Here is a 19,118-nt window from a genome sequence, read left to right as displayed (position 1 = left end):
ATTTGAATGGGGATGGATTAATATAAAAATGGGAAGAAGAAACCTGGACTTTGGGCTCGTTCTGCATACCCCAAGGAGCATCATGTCACGACCGACAAGGGCCTGGCTCCAATCTCGTGCCTGAATTACCTGGCCAGTGATTCAGCATGAGCAACAAGGGACTGGTAATTATATCTCTCCTGCAGAACTCTGTGTATGTCTGTGTGTGTGTGAATGAGAGAGTGTTTTATGTTAGGCAACTGGTTTTTTTTTAAATGTTTCTCTTTTCTGTATTCATAATAAACACGGCATACTGCTTTATCCCCTGAATAAGATCCTGCTGTTTATTTTATAAGTATAACACTAGGATGCTCTCATTTTACTGCTTTTAATGGTTATTCTGTATGTCAAGGCCAGGCTTGTACATAAAGTTTCTTTAGTCTCTCTTGTTTTGTTTTCATATTGCCTGACTCTGAATCCAAGCAGGAAGATTCCCCATTCTCTGCAGAAAATGTGGTTGTCTCATCTGTTATTTTCAAGATATAGTAAGATATAGTCTTAATACACTCCCCTTTCTTCAAGACAGTAGCTGAGAGTTTTCAAAGCTAACTCCTATTAGTTTTAATACATTGTGCATCTAAATCCTTTAGCCGGCTTTGAAAAACCTCAATCTGTACTCCCAAATTAACAATCTTTAGGGAAGCAGTTTGAACCTTCCATCTCAATTAGACTGGGTTGAAATTTGTCCCTGCCCTCTTGTGAATTGTCTTTTCTCTAAGCATGGTTTTTAACAAGTTTTCATGCCGGTCATAAATCACTGGGTGATCCAGTTTCTTGGCGCTAATAGCTCAAAACTGCACTTCACCTTGTTTAGTCTTCTTCAAATGATCTTGAGTGTTTACCTTCTACAGCCAAGAAAAATGGCTTTTCGTTGACCTGACTGAAGGGAAAACATTTGGTGCATTTCTCCTATTTTTCAAAGCAAAGCCGACCTTTTCTTCCACCTCTCCGTCTCATGTTTATCTTGGAAAAAATCAACCTCCTCCTCTCTGTGATGGGATGTTTTTCTTACTTTGCTCATGTTTGAAAAGCTTTTGCCTCTAGCCCGCAGCCAACCAGTCAGAACAAGGTTTCTATAAAAGATTAATACATCTCTTTCACAGTCTCCTATATCCTACTTCGTCCATTTCCTTTAATGTTATCCCACTCTTCAGGCTGTGTCTCCCTGAAAACACAATATCCTGCTTGTGGCTTTTAGCCTTCTGAACATATGCTTTTCAAACAGCTCTCTGGACGTTCTCTAGGAATCTATGCCCTACTGCTCAAAGCTGGATAAATATGCATAGCCTCTTGATACCCACTTTTTGGAAGCAATGATAAATCACAACATGAACGTATCCTCAGCCTCGCTCATTTGGGCCTGACCCACTGCCCTGTCAAATCAATGGAAAAACGCCCATTGACTTTAGTGGATTTTGGTTTAAGCCCATAGTAAGTGGGTTCAGGTGCATAACCTACAGTGAATGTTGAAAATCCCAACTTTTCCATAGTCTGCCCTCTCTTTCAGGGATTACTCATTGGCCTAATGTATTAGCACAAACTATCAAACCTTTTTGATACTTCTGTAGATGCCGTAGGAACCTCATTTCACCATGATGCAATTCAGCTGTGGATTAAGTTATGTGATCCCCAGATGTAACTTGCATTTTGGTTTACAAAGCATTTTTGAGTGGAAGGTGCTGTATAAATGCAATAGGCCTGATCCTCCACTGCACTGCACCTTGTGTTATTACACCAGGGCAGTACAGGTATACAACTACCATCATCATGTGGTAGCATTTTACACTCATGTTGCACTGGTGTCAATGACTGTACAAGGTGTAGAGCAGTGGAGAATAAGATCTAGAATAGCACAAGCCATGTAGTTTCTACCTTCCTTAGATCCTGATCAAGATCCCTTTGAAGCCAATGGGAATTTTGCAATTGACTTCAATAAAACCATTTGGCAAACTGATAAGTAAGTTTCAATATCTCACATAGATAGGTTAGCGATCTCAACCTTCTAATGGCTACAGGTAAAGCTCTTGAGTGATCTGTGCTCTAGAGAATAATAAAACCTCCAAGCTGTGTCCAGCAGTGTAGTGTAGCAATGAAGTTAGGATGTTCAAGAGTGCTTGAGTGATTTAGCACAAGTCCCATTGATTTTCAATAGGACTTGGGTGCCTAAGTCACTTGGACACTTTTAAAACTCCCATAGAAAGTGTCTTACAGGGAACTGGAGAAAGGATCTGATCCCTTCACTAGTAGAATGGATTAAAGACATTAATGCTTGTCAATGGGGAAAATAAACATGTGTCCAATAAAGACTTCTTAGAAAGTTTGAAGTCCTTGTTAGTGAACTTGGTCTGGTTTTGGGACTTAGTAGTGGAACCATCCTTTTACCCTTGCTTTTCTTTCAACTATATTGTAAATACGGTGATGGATCTTCTGCTTTCTTGTTTGTAATTCAATTCCCACTGTCCTCATCTCAAGATTCTGGTTTAGCTGAAGTCATCTGTTTCTTTCTCCAAGAGGTATCCCATAATGTTCCCCTATCAACCTTAAGTTTGTGACCCTGGGCATTGCAATTTCCCCCCTTTATTATATTGGTGTGTGTAATCTACTGGATACATCAATAATTGTCTCCATAGAAAGACCCAGACCAAACATGGGTGGGTTTATAATCAACTCCTATCCCATAGTTTTGCTAAAGTATTTTCTCGTTCTGGGGCACCAGTACCCATTGCTAGGCTATTGCCACATTCATAGGTGCCAGAATTGCTGCAGTATGAGCGTACTCGCTTTACTCTTCTCTCTCAAAAACAACTATCCCCTGCCCTGATCTCTCACTGCTGGGAATGAGCAGACAGCAAATCATGCTCAAGGGATGCTAAGAGTTCTCTTCCTTGCACCTCTTGTTTTCCATATGTTTGGCCAGCAGATTCTCCCAGCCTCTCCTGTACCCACTTGTGTCACAGAGTCCATCTCCTCACCCCCCAGGGGGTTTATACTGCTGGATTCTTATTCTTTTCCTAACCCCAGGCTGTTTCTTTAGCTGGTTTATTAGAGGATGTTGGTTTTTGCTTCTCCTTCCTCCCACCCAGATACACTAACACTAGTCCTGCCCTGAATAGCTTTCATTTTCCAGTGTGCGGGAAGGGCTGGGAAAAACAGAATAAGAACAACAGGGAAATTTACAAGCAGTTGCTAGTACTTTTATTTTCTTGGTTTTCTTCATTTTCTTTTGTGTCCGATTCCTAAATCTCCTTTTTTAACGCCAACAGAAAATATGAAGCTGAGCTTAGTTTCCCTTCAGCTTTCAGAGGTTTCATGGTCAGCTAATGTAGCCTTGATTTTTTTAGCTATTTAATTCATTAAGGGGACGGATTCTCAACAGGTGTAAATTGGCCTCGTTTCATTGACGTCAGTGGAGCTGTCCACTGATACCAGTGAAGGATCTGACCCTGACACCATACAGAGCCTCAGATTATTAGAGGGCAATTAAACTACTCCTGTGATGGGGGACTGTATATTTTAGGGGATTGGTAAGGGTATAGGGAATCTTTTATTCTCGGTTGTTAGTTTAAAAACAACTCCCAGATTGCAGCAACAGCTGTTCAGTGGCTTATACATCTGACAATTAGCCTGTGACTCCAGTCTTAATAGACAACAGATGTTCACAGCACAAAACCATCACTCTTATACAATGTGTCAGGGTCACACAATTGTATGATCCAAAAATGAGCAAGTTACTTTATACCACAAGGCAGAGAGCATGTACTTCTAGGGTCTACGTCACTGCAACAGTAAATTTTCCCTAGAGCATGAACATTCATGAAGGTGAACCCCCCAAGTCACTGGCACCTCTGACAGGCTTAGGGGACAAGTCAGGGATTGAATGGGCCATAGAGACTGAACAGCCCTCTTACCCTTATAAGTGGTTCCTCTGGGTCAGAGTGTGTGTTGGCGGAGCTATGTGATGGATGCTTGCATTTCTGCTGCACACCTCTCTGGTGACAGGTGCTGTCAGTCCGTCATCTTTATCTGACACAAAACCTGCTTTAAAAAAAAAAAAAGAATACAAAGAATGCTGTGAGCCCACAACAATAATATACATATGTTATTCCTAACCAGCACACGTTCATTTATACATACCCATAACAACAAACAGAGGCAAACACAGTAGCAGGTTAGACGTTCAGGTACTGCTACCTAATCCTATCTTCTGACCACTGGACCAGCTTTCCCCAAATGCCACTGTTTTGAAAGGTACAACTCGAAGTATGCAGCTTGACACCGTGGTGTCTTTTGTATTCAGTGTCCTTGACTAAGTTTCTCAGAACTCTTCCTCTCTCCAGTGACAGCAGCCATTTTGTTCTTAACATGAGGATTTGCTGAAGCCTTTTACAGAGGAGACATACACATTATGCTCTCCAATGGATGTTACTTTTGTTCTTTCTTGCTGCTGTTGCCTTTCTTAATCTAACTTGTTTAACGTATAGGATTGTTCTTTCTGTATGGAAACAGCCATTCTGCCATCAAAACACACAGGGAGAGACTGCCATCTCAGGAATCAGCCATGCAGCATACTTAAAATTTCACTTGTAGTTACAATTGAGCATTCTGGAGGTGATTGCCACTGGCAACCATCCTGCTTATGAGAGACCTACTTTGTGATGCTAACATTATGGGAGTTAGTACTAGAGATTAAGTAAAATGTCTCCATCCTGCTTTTATTAAAAACAAAAAACAAAAAACAAAACAAAACAAACAAACAAACAAAAAATCCAAAAACCAAAATAAAAAACCCTTAGGGCCAGCTCATGTACATCAGCAGAGCGCCACTGAAGTGAGTAGAGCGCTGTCAATTTATACCAGCTGAGGATCTGACCCTATATGTTTAATTTGATGAAGTTCTGAATAATTGTATGACAGTCCAGCATATTTGAAGCAAGCGTACAGTTGCTGTCATTAATCTCCCAGACTGTTGGTGGTGGTATCATGTGATGTCTTCCTTCGCAAGCTGGCATCAGCAAGAGGCTCTGAAAAGCCCAAGTATAATCAACTTTATTTCCCAATATATTCACAGCTTATTAGCATTCCCCCTTACCCTCATGCTTGTGACCTTTCAAACTCCTGGGCTGAGCAAAAAGAAGCCAGTTCTCCCTTAGTAACGCTTGAAGCTAGTGATATATAAGCATACAGCAGCACATATGCAATTGTTAGATAGAGCCACTTTAAATAGCTTGGAACTGCTGGTTCATAAAAAACTACACCGCATATGCTATCGAGATTGATCCCTGTTGGGTTTTAAAAGCTCATTTGAGATTTATGGGTACTTGATGATCATTTCCGAGTTGAAAGCTGCCCTTTTGCTGTCTCCAAACATTTGCAAGGTTAGTGTTCTCAGCATCAATGCCTCAGCTGAAGATGCAGCACCAAGACGGAGATGGGAGGAGAAAGGAAATGGGGGTTCACAGGTGCCCTGGAATGAAGCCTAGGCCTAGTAATGATGAATCTGAAGGATGGTAGGAATAACTTAATTTATACTAATGTCCCTCTCCTTTCAGAGAGAGGGAGCTTGCTGATGTGTTGCATTTCAGCTATTTTAAATACCTCCTGTATGGTGACTCACTTGGAATAAAGCAAAAGAACAAGACGTCCCTGCGCTTCATCAATTTCTACCAGAAATAAATAAATGGAAATCAAGCACCAGAGTCTTAGTGGTTCTCAAAGTTAAATTCAATCCAAGGATTAAATGCTTACAGTACAGAGAAATAAAAGTAGAACCTTCAGCTGCACTCAACAGGATAAAGTTATTCCTCCTACTGCAGGGCATCTCCTGACCGTGAGTTGAGATCAGGAAGCAATGTCCTCTCCTCCGTAGTACAGTACTGCACTACTGGCTTCCAGCAGTGTCTGGGAGAGGGTTCCTCTTTTGTCTGAAGCAACCAGAATGAAGTTACCCTGCTCTTGAAAAATCCCCTGGGTATTTTAAGATCAAGGGACGGGGACCCTTCTGAAGGCTGAACTGTGTGGTCTCTGCACAGGGGCTAGGAAAGTCTGCCCCATCTCCATCTTTTAGTAAAGGTGAGGGGGAAAAGGGACAAAATTCTTCTCTGGGCAAATCACTGCAGAATAAACTGTAGGGAGCAATCCTGCTTTGGTCCTGAGCAGGATGAAACAGATGATGAAACAGTTTGTCTCTAACTTCTATGAGTTTCTATCCTGCAAAATAAATTAGTTATGTGGAATTAAAGGTGCAAGGAAGCCAGTCATACTCAGAAATGTTGTGGCTAGCTTGCTATCACATCTCAAAGTTGGACCACATATACCACTGGGCACCCAATTTCATAGGTGGAAAGTGGCCCTGGACTTCAGAAGACACCAGGGTAGCTCAGCAATTATTTATAACAACTATGAAACAAACAGCAGAATTCACAGTAAAAAATCGAATGATAATATAAATAGTAATGGCATTTTAAATCACTGCCCGCTGCTGTGGAATAGTCTATATCATTTTATCATCATATGCTACTGGTTCAGATACTCAACATTTTACTGGAGAGCAATTCATAGATTCTAAGGCCAGAAGGAACCATCAAGACCATCTAGTCTGAATTTCTCTATAACACAGGCCATAGAACTTCCCCAAAATGATTCCTAGAGCTGATCTTTTAGAAAAACAATCTTGATTTAAAAGTGGTCACTGACAGAAAACGCACCATGATCCTTGGTAAATTGTTCCAATGATTAATTACTCTCACCATTAAAAATTTACACCTTATTTCCAGTCTGAAATTGTCTAGCTTCATCTTCCAGCCATTGGATTGTGTCATAGCATTATTAAATATTTGTCCACCATGTAGATACTTTTATAATCAAGTCAACCTTTAACCTTCTCTTTGTTAGGCTCAAGGAGCTCAATCTATTTAGTTTATCACTAAGATTTTTAATCCTTTATACATTCTTGTAGCTCTTCTCTGAACCCCTCCAATTTATCAATATCCTCCTTGAATTGCGGACACCAGAAATAGACACAGTATTCCAGCAGTGGTCACACCACTGCCAAATTCAGAAGTAAAATAACCTCTCTACTCCTATTTGAGATTCCCTTTATGCATCCCAGATCATATTAGCTGTTTTGGCCACAGCATTACACTGGGAGTTGATCAGCTGAATATGAACCATCACAACCCCGTATTCTTTTGCAGAGTCACTGCCTCCCAAAATAGAATTCCCCATTCTGTAAGTATGTCCTACATTCTTTGTTCCTAGATATATACATTTAGCTGTATTAAAATGCATATTGTTGACTTGTACCCAGTTTGGTAAGTGATCATTCTGAATTAGCATTCTGTCCTCTTTACCACTCTTCCAATTTGTGTGTCATCTGCAACTTTTATCAGGGATGATTTTATGTTTTCTTCCAGGTCATTGATAAAAATATTAAATAGAGTAGGGCCAAAAATTGATCCTTATGGGACCCCACTGGAAACAGACCTGCTCAGTGAGGCTTTCCCATTTACAGTTACATTTTTAATCCTACCAGTTAGCCAGTTTTAATCCATTGAACACATGCTATGTTAATTTTATATTGTTCTAGCTTTTTCATCAAAATATTGTGCAGTACTAAGTCAAATGCCTACAAAAGTCTACGTATATTACATCAGCACTATTATTTTTATCAGCCAAACTTGTAATCTCATCAACAAAAAGATATTAAGTTAGTTTGACATGATTGATGTTCCATTAACCCATGTTGATTTGCATTAATTACATTACTCTCCTTCAGTTCTTTATCTTGCTCAGGATCGATATCAGGCTGAGTGGCCTATAGTTACCTGAGTCATTCCATTTACCCTTTTCAAAAATTGGCACAACATTAACTTTCTCCCAGTCTTCCGGAATGTGCCCACTGCTCCAAGACTTATTGAAAAATCAACATTGTTTGCTTTATTCAAAAAACATCTTTGCCACCAAAAGACATGAGATTGCAGCAAATTGAAACAACTCCAGGCTAAGAAAGACATGAGAGAATTGTTCCCCCAGAGCTATCCATGGAGTGCTAGAATATATGCTCCAAAGCTACTGATGTGCAAGACATAAGTTCTGACGCTACCCAGGTGAGCAGGTCATTAACAGCCTTTCAAATGGGGACGGAGAGAAGGAAACCGGAAAGAATTGCAGAAGACTGCTTTTTTATGGCTTTATATAACAGATTGGGGTCGAGCCTTGGTGTCAGCCTAGGAGGGAGGCCGTGCCTCTTCACCACACACAATAAGGAGAGTCCCAGAGACAAAGGCAGGATTTGGCTCATGTCAGTCTAGGTGTCCGGCCCTTCCAGCAGGGTGGGACAACCAACAATTAGGGGGCTGGTCGGTAAGCAGACATCCCTTCTGGAATCTATGAGCCTAGGCCCTTGGGTAGAGCTGGACAGTAAACTGAGAGGGGCTGGCCTATAGCCAAGCAATCCATCCAGGAGGTTGAGCCCAGGCCCCCAGCCCTCAGATGTGGTGGGGCAGGCAAACCGTCTCTAGCCCCCAGCACTCAGGTGCGGTGGGGCAGGCCAAGGGATCAAGCACCAGCACAGCTAGGATTTGTAGGCAAAAGGGTCGAGTACCAGCAAGGCTTCACAGGCTGAAGTGAGGCTACCAATCCAGGGTTGGGGTGACAAGGAGACGGGGACATGGGCCCTCCCAACTCCACCACGTCCCAGCCCATGGCCCTAAGAATGGTGGAGCGTTCCACCACTGGGTCGGCAGGGCTCCAGTCACAACGCGCCGACTGGTGCTCCGGCAGGAGCACAGCCCGACTGTGAGCGACTATCCCTGGGCTCCTTCCTCCACCCACTTCACAATGTAGCTGCCTTCAAGGGTTGTCATCAGCCTGGTCAGGGTACATCACCCATGACAATCCCAGTAGCTCCTCAGCACCGGGGTATCGAGAGATCCGGTGGGGCAGACAAGTCCTTGCTGCAGCCAGAGTTTTCACTGGGTTCCCACTCCAGCAGGGGGCCGGAGACATCTTTCTCCCCCAGCTGCTCTCCCTTGACTGAGCTTAGCTATGAGGCTTTGCTTTTATCCTTCCTCTTCCTGTCCCTCCCCTGTGCTTCTGGCAGGCAGGTTGTGCTGTATGTGGGCCTGCCCACAAGGTGGCGTGGATTGGCCCCTTGGCATCAACCTCAGAGGGAGGCCATGCCACTTCATGACACCTTACTTTGTCAGCTTTCTCTCCTCCACTGGGAATAGTAATCTTGGAGATAACCAAACCAACTAGTGTTCAGTACTAGAGTTTTGCATCTTTTGCAAAATTTACTTTTTCTATATGTTCTATATTTTCTTAAAACTGTTCTCCCCAGGAATATTCCTTCCAATAAACTTTTTTGCTACAATACCTGCAAGAAAGCAAATATCAAAGGGGTACATCAGAGTTGAAAGTAATTCATTTACACATTTAGAATAATCATCCACAGAACATTTTATGCAGTACCTGTCTAGCTCTAGTAGATAGCATCTGAGCCTAGGACAAATTCAGAAATCTGAAGGATACAAGGGAAAGGTACAGTGACTGAACTTTGATACACAGTTGATCTTTTCTTTACCTTCTTAGGAAATGCAAGGGACAGAAAGGGTCAAGGAGAGATTAGAGTAGTTAATAAATATTCCCTTGACAACTGTGTCACTCTGTCTAGAGCGGCTCACAACCAAGTGCCAACCTCAGGGCAGACTGTCAAAAACAGGGCAGACACCCCAAACTGGTGGTGTAACCTATAATGAGATTTCACCAAATCAGTAACGAATGTGAACTCCTGGATAACTATTGCAGTCTTATTATGGAGTCACAGACAGTCCCCTTGAGCTCTCTAGTCTATCCACCCAGGCAAGCTGGACTTAGTGATATATGGTCACTTACACCAAAAATCACAAAATATTCAGGTTGCTCCAAATCCCAAAAGACCAGTCACTTACCCCAGATCAATTTTCATCTTAACTCTCACACCAAAGACAACACCTGTAGCCAATTCTGTAATAAGCTTAACTAAAGGTTTATTTCTTTTTCCTTGTTAATAAGAGTTATTTACAGGTTAAAGCAAGCAAACATATGCACACAAATGAGTTATCATCTATGACTCCTAAAGATGACAGATGTGAATCCGTCAGTTCAGGATATCTTTCAGGGTAGATCCAGGTGTAACCCCCTGCAGCTTCAGGAAATCTGAATCATCCAGCAAAGAGCGGAGAAAGAAATGGGGGAAAGAGTCACAGCAACTGTACTGTGTTCCCTGAACTTTCTGATCAAGACTGCAAGACAGTCGCCTCCCTACTACAAAGGGATACCGCATTGTGTTTGGGAGAAAGGTGGGGTTCTGCTCCAGTGGCTGCACAATTTGTGAGACACCAGGGACGCCTGAAAACATTTGTACTGTGACAGAAGACCGCTGTCACATTCCTCAGAGAAGCAAAGGTTCTCTTTCCCCTTCCTGTACATAATTAGCCCTGATACTAAAGCCACCCACCTCTTCTGCATGGTTCCTGTCTGCAAAGGGCAGGGGAAGGAGGTTAGGTTACTGTGGAGTGAAAGTTTGTGATCTTGAAAGGATCAGAAAACAGCTGTAACTTTGGAGAACCAAAAGTTTCCCCCTTCCCCCTCAACCTGGCTTTTCACCCCCTCCCTCGGTGTCAGCCTGCTGGCTGACAAACTCCACAGGTGTGACTCATCTGAGCATAGGGTAGCCCAACTGAAAATACCCAAGGTCAGGGCAGGCTGCAAAATGAGAGGAAATGCTGGTTCCTGCTGAGTCTCAGGGTTCTCCTCTGGCTCGTCAGAAGGGGCTTGTGGAGCTGGCTCCTCCAGGTAACAGGGGAAAGATAATGGTGCGCCTCTTCCTCTGGGTCTTCCGGGGCCTCCTCCTCCATAGTCTCTGCTGCCTCCTCAGCACTCTGTTGGGTCATGAGGCCAGGGGTCATGGGTTAGGATCAGTACGGAAAGCCTGGGGAGAATCTGGTCCAGCTCCCTGAAGAGGAGAAGGCATGTTGCAGGACCCCTTCTGGAGCAACTGCTGGAATGTTTTACCTTCTGGTACCAGAGCCTGCGAGGTTTTACCTGTCCACAGCACTGGGCTGGAGTCCAGTGAATGCCTGCTTGTGCCAGCCTCCCCAAAACATCTTGGTACAGATGGATGTTTCAGGTGCTGTGGGAGAAGTAAGAGGATGGAGTGCTCTGGCCACACATGGATGAGCATCCAGCTGTGCTTGGCTGATCAGGAACCCTGTCTCAGAGCAGGTTCCATGTTTGCATGTACTGCTGAAAAGAGTGCAGTGAGAAACTGTTCCTAAGTCATCAGTGCAGCTCCCTACTACTGGTGAGACTGGGGGGACGGGGACCTTTGTAGATTGGGTAACAGTCAGTCAGGAAAGGGTCAGTGCATTGTGGGGACAGGGCTGGAGGACTACTGAACCCAGGACCTGTCCATGCTCCTTAGCGCCATCCACACTACAAACTGGCTTATGTACGAGGCCTTGCCACAGCCCAAGGCATGTTCAAACCCACACCCCTCAGGCTTGCTAACAGCCTTGCCCCATACATGCCTTGAAACCCGTACTTCTGGGGTTTAGATGTGGATTGTAGGGGGGGCTCTGATACAACGATGTCTAGTTGCCAGTGTAGACATAACCAGAGAGATGCTTTCTACTCCAGTGTCTCAAGTATGAGGAAATGCAAAAAAGATAGAGAGAGAGAGATTGCCTCAAACTATCAGGAATAAAAGACATCTCCTCAGAAAGCAATAAGGAGAAACTGTGCCTGGACCTGGGGAGAAAGCGGAGAGAGCAGGGGGCATCGGTCTACATAGCAGGTGCCATTGGTGATCAGGAATGGACCATAATGACAAATGGATAAAGTGGAGCAAACCCCAACCCTGTCCAGTGTGGGCTGTATCTTTTTCCTACACTTTGGCACCACTGGTCTAGCTTGTCACATCAAGAGAGCCTCTGGCTAGGTCTACACTGCAATAAAACACCTGTGACTGGTCTGGGTCAGCTGACTGGGTTCACGGGGCTCGGGATGCAGGGCTAAAAATTTCTAGGTAGATGTTCTGACTTGGGCTGGAGCCCAGGCTATGAGACTCTTCCCACTCAGAGTCTCAAAGTCAGGGCTCCAGTCCAAGCTAGGGCTGCCGTTCTCAGACCTGTGTCCAGGGAAGATGGCTATCCATAGCTCCAAGTCCATGGCCATGAGACTATCTGGAGTGGCGGGGAGAGGATTACAGACATCTTTATGGTTAGAACCCCCCATGACCCCATTAGCCCCCCCATGGAAATCCTGCTCATAGTAGCCCCATCCACAGAGAGACCGCCTACCCAAGAGTGTCTCCTCTTAGCTTTTCTCCTCTTCCTTCCCCCCAAATCAGGCTGTTAGTTCAGGGGTTTTGGTCCACTGTACCATTTCAGAACTGAGGCCCCTGGCCTGGTGCCTGCCCCAGTCTCAAGCCGCTGTGCCAGCAGGAGCAGGGAAGCAGATGTGGCAGAGCTGGGAGCACAGTTTGGAGTGAGACACCAGCTGACAGCCAGGCCAGGGGAGAGCAATGGAGACAGGCTGTTTAACCCCACTGGGAGAGAGATGGCCACTTAGTGTGATGGGGAGAGGGGTTAAAACATGTTGCTGCAATGCAGCAAATGCCCCCCCTAAAGAGAGAATTGGCATATCAGATTCAAACCAGCTCAGCAACAGACCAGCACATCCTACCATCACTTTCTGGGGCATAGAGGTTTATGAATCTGTTCCTGATCTTTTAGCTGAAGCAGCAGAAGTTCATGCTTTGAGATCCTAGGTTCAGTCCCCCCCAGTCAACCTAACCAGGGCCATTGTTATACGAACATCCCACAGTGTCAGCACATCCTGATGCCACTCCAGAGGCTGGCTCATACTCCAGAGGTCCATTACTGAAGAATGGGGAACAGGGAAGAGCCTGACAGCTTGCTACGTGGGGAACTGTCTGTCCTCCAAAAGCAATGCAAGCTTCTACACGTTTTGCCCTATAGCCCAAGCACAGGTACATCTAGGAAGATTCAGTGAGGGTATTTCAGTTGATAGGCTAATTTAAGTATTGGTCTCTCTGCTGAGGCTTCCAGTACAGACACATACACACACAGGAAGGAGAGTGCTCTGAACATCACCAGGAAGTTCATTGCATACAGAACCAGTGTGTGTCCCTTTTGGGTAGTAGACCTAGTCTAGCCCTTTCCTTTACAATGTTTGCCAAGTACCATCTTGACCCTTCACTAACAACCCATTATGTAAGAATTACCCAGCTGAAAATCTTTTGTTTGTGCCAACATACTCCTTGGCAAGCTGGCCAGAGGAGCAAGAGAGGCCCAGCTCTCCAGCTCCACAACAACACGCACACACGTCTAGACACTTTTTAACGTGAGTTTTACCACCAGGCAGATGCGGACAGGAACTGGACCCAGTTTATTTTTAAAAGGATAGTGCCTGACTTTGTGCGATTCAAATGGGTTACCTAACCTATTACATTTCACTATGGAGACAATTCCAGCCAGGGCACAAGCACAGGAGCCTTCCGGCTTTCCTTCCTATGCTATTTATAAACTCCTGTTACAAGACACTAAAAGTTTTATTGTTATCAGCCGTTTTAATACCCTGCCTGCAGCAATGTAATATTAGCTGCATAACCAAAAAGGAATTTTGTGTTTGTCAGTCATGTCCACCCTTCCCGCTAGCCACAAACATAACCCCACATTTATCATTAGCTGTGCTATTTGTGAAAGCTGAGCACGGGGCAGTCCACTTAAGGTGGACAAATCAAGCACAGTTCAAGTGGCCCCAATTTACCCAACAGTAAAATAAACAGAGGTTGTGGTTTAGCTCGTTATGAATCTCACCAGAGGCAGGAACTTGGGCTTGTTTCTCAGCGGGTATAAATCAGTGTAGCTCCACTGAAGGCAGTGCTATGCCTATTTACACTAGCTGAGGAACTGGTCCCTTATTGTGCTAAAACAAGATTTGTTTATTCCATGTGGTTACAGTGGAACAGCAAATCTCTTCTGTTCAGTGTCCTGTGATCCTCCGCAGAGCTTTCTGGTCAACATATCTATCTTGAATGTGTGTTACTATGTGAATGAGAGGCACTCTCATGGAAGGCCCTTCTGCCATCACAAATCTAGGACTGGACCTATAAATTAGTGGTCTTTAATTAGCCTCTTTGTCAGTGCTTAAATCTAGGTATCTATTCTGAGTTGTTCCTGCTAAAAATAGCACGAGCTTACCCTCTCTCTCTCTCAAAGAACTTGGTGTAGGCTTTAGCTAGTTTAGTAAATCCATATTTCTCCAGAAAAAAAGCAGCATTGTATGGACAACTTTGTTTTAATATATTGGAAGGTGGATTTTTTTTTTTTGGTCTTCCCAAACTATGGTCATCCAACTTCTGTCTCCCTACACACTATCCCTTCCCTCAAAGGTAGGATCAATATATCCATCTAGCCTCCCTTTGCTCCCCCAACAGTGTTGTCTTCTACAACATTCTAGACCATGTGCCAAAGCTTATGTAAAAATTTCACACGCATGAACTTCCTTTGATTAGGAACATTATCTGGAGGTTTCCAAATGGACAGCTGGAGACATTAAATCACTGAAGTCTATCATTCAAACTCGCCTGTATCTATATCTTTTACAATCAAATGAGCTATAAAAATGAAGTGGGAATCACTTGAATGGGAATTAGAGAACCCACTAAACGGCCGGAACTCTGCAGGAACAGCTGCGTAGCAGATACTACTAATCCAGGTCCATCAGGTGACAGCAGCCGGAGGGGCCCTTTGGTGTAATGTAATCTCCAGGCAGCTGTTTAGAGGAGTTGCTCTATGGGATCAGCTGCAGGGGCAGCAGTACTGTGGATCCAGAGCTTGGCACTTAATGTTCATCTTTTAAAAGTCCCCGCATCCCTAAGAGGAGAGATTGCATCCCACGCAAGAGATGGATGAATCGGATGGTCCATGAGACCGGTTCCATCACTAGCTTCTATGATTTCTCATGGAAGGGAGCAAGCATAAAAATGGCCATATTGGGTCAGACCAATGGTCCATCTAGCCCATTATCTGGTCTTCTGACAGTGGCCAATGCTAGGTGCTCAGAGGGAATGAATAAAACAGTTAATTGAGTGATCCATCCTGTCGGCCATTCCCAGTCCCTGGCAAACAGCAATCCCTGCCTATCCTGGCTGATAGCTATTGATAGGCCTAGCCTCCATTACCTTATCTAGTTTTTTTTTAACCCTGTTATAGTCTTGGTCTTCACAACATCCTCTGGCAAGGAGTTTCACAGGTTGACTATGCATTATGTGAAGAAATACTTCCTTTTGTTTGTTTTAAACCTGCTGCTTATTAATTTCATTTGGTGAGTCCTAGTTTGTGTGTTATGAGAAGGAGTAAATAACACTTCCTAATTTACTTTCTCCACATCAGTCATGATTTTATAGACCTCTATCAGATCCCCCCTTACTCATCTCTTTCCCAAGCTGAAAAGTCCCAGTCTGATTCATCTCTTTTCATTAGGCATTTTGGTTATGTTCAAGGGCGGTGACATACACTGGCCACAGCTGTCAGACTATACCCTACACATGCAGCATCAAGAATGGATCCCACAACTTTCTTCTGTTGATTGGATGGGAGGGTAGTGTTTTAGATGTGTCAATAGCAAACTGATTGAACCAGGCTGATCTGAGTTCCACCCAACAGAGGGCAGTGGTGCCTGCGTGCAGACACCACACACCATCCTCCCACTCTTCTGATGCATCACATTCTGAACTTATTCATGCAGCTCATAGCAAAACCTGTCTCAATTATCCCTCATTACAAGGTACATCACTCACATCAGACTTCAAATTTAGCTGCCTCCCACAATGCCACACTATTCGTAACTTATTATTGGCAAATGCTAACTTCCCAAAACTGAGGCCTAATGATTAGTACCTTGTCCCTCATTGTGAGGGTGTCAGGGTCCATGTTGCACACTTGAGGCTGGCTGGGTTGAGTCACCAAAGGATGATCCAATCAGCACCCTGGCTGCATTAGTAACCTTATTGCCATTTAGCCAAATTAGCTCTTCTGCTGCCATTTCAGTCCTGCTGCTACTAGTGGGGATTTACATCTACCAGGAGGAACAAGGTGCTCTGGATCACTTGCACTGGGTTAGATAGGCCACATTCACTGCTAGCATAAATGGGTAAAACTCCACTGGAGGCAATAGAGCTACATCCCTTTATACCAGCAGTGAACCTGAGCCAGTGACTCTGATCCTGAGGCCTGGCCAGGAGTGGAATGAAAAGCAGCACAATCCCTACAGGTCTTCTTGAATGAGGATGCACAGGCATCTACAGCTAGACAAAGGAATCTGCAGCTACTCAATGACTGATTGACATGATGCTGACCTTTATTTTGGAGACTCCACAGGATTCAGAAGGTTGGAACACGCATTTTTCTCGCTTTTCAGACTATGGCTCTTCCCATCTCACTGAACATTCTGCAGCCGCTTTGCACAAACAGAAATAACGCCTCCACTGGCCTGCAGTGCACAGCGACTAGCTTGTGGCCAACAGCCTTAAACCCATGGTGAAAAAGCTTCCAGGACTGACTTTAAAATGAGGATTAATTTGACAAAATGCTTTGCAAAAGCAAGACAAAGGGAAAGTGGTACCAGACTAGACCTTTCAGTGCCCTGTATTATCAAGCAATAACACAGGCAGACTGTGCTATTGGACCTTGTACAACAACATTATAAACATACACTGTTCCTTCTATGTATGGATGCTTCACTGGCACAAATAAGTGACAGCTTTGAAATGTACAGTAAAATTGCCTCCAATTTCATTGGTTTTTCTTCCTGTGTGTTTCAGCAAATATGTTTACAGTGAACATTCAGGTAGACATTATCTGCCATATTCACTTGCTGATAAACCTCAGGGGTGAAATCCTGGTGCCACAGATTTCAGTAAGGGCAGGATTTCACCCCATGTCTAATCAGTACTAAGCAGTGGTGGAAATGGCCAGGAAAGGAAGTCAGACCCAATGTCATTATCAAAACTCTGGGTCCCTGTGGTCTGGTATTTTTTCTCATTAATATCTGCATATTGATAGGGGAGATTTTCACTCTACCTGTGACTGCTGCACTGGGAAACATTATTATCCCACTCTTTCTTACTCCCCAAAAATGTATCAACACATGCCAATGACAGAAGACCATTAGAGTGGAATGACTTGTATGACTTTCACTGGGAGTTGACCCTAGATGCTAGCAAACTGGTAGAAAATACAGCTGACCACATGGCAAAAAATTCCAGGCTCTCAAGGATCCATTGCTTGTATAAAGGATCAGACACTTCATTGCCTTTCTTAAAGATCCAGCTAGTTTGCACAGCACTCATTTGCATCATATTTGTCTCCCTCATTGGAGAACCCTCGATCCACTGTTGGGGAACCTCTTTGGGATTTTCTTCTCTTCCCAGAAGAAGGGGAGAAGGCAACCAAAGGTTTCCACTTTCTTATCTTCCTGAATCTTCTGCACACATTTATGCTCAAGTAGTAGACAAGAGGGCTGTGAGGCTACAATAGAGGCCATAGCCTTGTTATTGACACTTACCTTCTTTCAAAAAAGTGCTTTGAGGTCTTCAGATGGAAAGTGCTATAGAAGTGCTAGGTATTATCAGCATGACTCCTTCCTCCTGTTTTAGAGATAAGGCAAGCTCCTATCATAAGACCCCAGAGTAACCCTTGCCCTGTGCAGTAGCAGAATAATTCAAGGGGGTGGGAATTAGAGAAACTGGAAATGAATAGGGGAGGGAGACCTTTTGAAATAGCATCTCATTCTCCATTAGTTCTCACTTTTATAACTATTTGTATGCAGCAGCTCGCCTCCCAGGCAGAAAAGCTAGAGGTTACTTGCAATGTAAGGCTTTGCCTGAATCTGCCAGTCTCTTAACCTCCTGGGTTAACATCACCACCTACTGGATCACAGTAATTAGACATTTCTCCAAACTCTTTTCTAAATGAGACTTCCCACGAGGATTATAGTCACATTGAGACAGTGGCAGGGCAGGACCACCACTTTGCCCTTCCCCATTATTGGAACCATGGGGTCTGATTTTGTAAATTGTTGCCCTTTTTTAAAAAGGGTTCATACTACAAAAAAAACAAAAAAAACCCCAACCTTTTCATTTTAAAGCTTACAGACATTATGTAAAGTTCTAAAGCCTTAGATCATGGCTTACAGCCCCAATTTTGCCTGCTGCCCAATTCTGAGGATTTCTGTAAGATATTTTCTAGAGGAGAGAGAAGGCCTGCAGAATGGAAACTCAAGTTCATTGCTGGTGTAACTTCAAGTAAATTAATGGAATTACGTCCTAGATTAAGTAGGGCCTGCATGGCTATTAGGTTTCTCTCTTACACCACTGGAGATGGGGACACACAATAGCAATCTCTCATGGACAACATTCTGCAACAGTCCCCTTACACAGACACAGTGCAGTAGCAGCCCAGGCAGAGTTCTTTGCTTTTCCTCTCTCTATTTTTGGAATACCTCTTGGAAGGGCTACTAGCCTGCCTCTCCAGCCCAGGAAGGACTAACACTACCCGCAATTCTTTTCAAGCCTTTCCCTCAGGCAACAATATATTAATGCAAAACAAAGCTATTCCCTAGACTGACAAGCTACAGGAGCCTTTTGCTTTGCACAGGTCTCATCTCCACAACCAGTCACAAAAACTAACTTCCCTCCTGGAACTCCCCTCCAGCTGTAGTGTCTCTCACACCTTTACAGGCATCACTGAACCCATCCCAGCTGGGTCCGATAATAGAACAGGACTGGCTGGCCCCTAGCCCAGCCCCTCACTCCTTAAAGAAGCAGGCCACCATGTTATACCATGGTTAGATATGAGTGGTTGCTGAACCCTGAGCAGTGGGAGATTGAACCTTTCTGTAATCTTAGCCTGCTTCATCTAAGGGCAAGTAGTAAAAATGTGCTTTCCTCACCTCACTGTTTTGTAGACTGCATAAGGTACTGATGCTGAATTTTTCAACGGGGAAAACTT

At 44.0% G+C, this 19,118-nt stretch overlaps 1 long non-coding RNA gene across 1 annotated transcript; it reads right to left on the bottom strand.

Moving 5' to 3' along the window:
* Positions 1-537: 537 nt before the first annotated feature.
* On the bottom strand, positions 538-4,070 carry LOC137147960 (uncharacterized). Its single transcript, XR_010918397.1, has 2 exons — positions 3,948-4,070; positions 538-1,112 (listed from the first exon to the last, which is right to left on the bottom strand). It is a non-coding gene; the product is annotated as an uncharacterized lncRNA (long non-coding RNA).
* Between the last annotated feature and the right edge of the window lie 15,048 nt (positions 4,071-19,118).

This window comes from Emydura macquarii, unplaced genomic scaffold, assembly GCF_026122565.2.
Source record: "Emydura macquarii macquarii isolate MOO-44397 ecotype Brisbane River unplaced genomic scaffold, CSIRO-AGI_Emac_v2 contig_587, whole genome shotgun sequence".
In the NCBI taxonomy this organism is placed as follows: Eukaryota; Metazoa; Chordata; order Testudines; family Chelidae; genus Emydura; species Emydura macquarii.
The sequence above is the reverse complement of the archived record's forward strand: the minus strand, read 5'-3'. Positions and strand labels throughout refer to the sequence as shown.